Here is a 1072-nt window from a genome sequence, read left to right on the forward strand (position 1 = left end):
AACAGACAGAGAATTCTGAGCAGAATTCATCTAGCTTAGTAAACTTAGTCTCTGATCTATCTAAGGCCACTGTGAGTTTCATGAATGAAACAAGGTTTTCCATTAGAAATTTGGAAGCACAAGTGGGCCAGCTGAGTAAAAGGATCACTGAAATCCCTCCTAGTACTCTCCCAAGCAATACAAAAGAGAATCCAAAAGGAGAGTGCAAGGCCATTGACATAAGCACCATGGCCGAACCTGTAAGGGAAGGAGAGGACGTGAATCCCAAGGAGGAAGACCTCCTGGGACGTCCAGTGGTCAATAAGGAGCTTCCCTCTGAGGAACCAAAGGACTCTGAGGCTCATCTAGAGACCATAGAGATTCCATTGAACCTCCTTATGCCATTCATGAGCTCTGATGAGTATCCCTCTTCTGAAAAGAATGAGGATGTTACTGAAGAGCAAACTGCCAAGTTTCTTGGTGCAATCATGAAGCTGAATGCCAAATTATTTGGTATTGAAACTTGGGAAGATGAACCTCCCTTGTTCATCAATGAACTAAGTGATCTGGATCAACTGACATTGTCTCAGAAGAGACAGAATCTTGGAAAGTTCATAATACCTTGTACCATAGGCACCATGATCTTTAAGGCTCTGTGTGACCTTGGTTCAGGAATAAACCTCATACCCCTCTCTGTAATAGAGAAACTGGAAATCTATGGGGTGCAAGCTGCTAAAATATCTCAGGATCTATGAATCCCACAGGATCCCCACCCACCTCACCCTCTCTCTCTCCATTCATGATCATCCTTTCTGTTTTCCATTCACCACTCACATCCATACACACATCCCTCCATCTCCTCCATATCTTCTTCTTCTTCTATTCTTTCTTCTTTTGCTCGAGGGCGAGCAACATTCTAAGTTTGTTGTGGTAAAAGCATAAGCTTTTTATGGCGCGCTTCTAATTGCGTTGGAAAATAGACATCCAGGACTTTCCAGCAATATATAATAATCCATACTTTGGCCAAGAATAGACGACGCAAACTGGCGTTCAACGCCAGCTCTCTGCCTAATTCTGGCGTCCAGCGCCAGAA

The sequence above is a fragment of the Arachis ipaensis genome, chromosome B05 (genome assembly GCF_000816755.2).
Source record: "Arachis ipaensis cultivar K30076 chromosome B05, Araip1.1, whole genome shotgun sequence".
NCBI classification, from domain to species: Eukaryota; Viridiplantae; Streptophyta; class Magnoliopsida; order Fabales; family Fabaceae; genus Arachis; species Arachis ipaensis.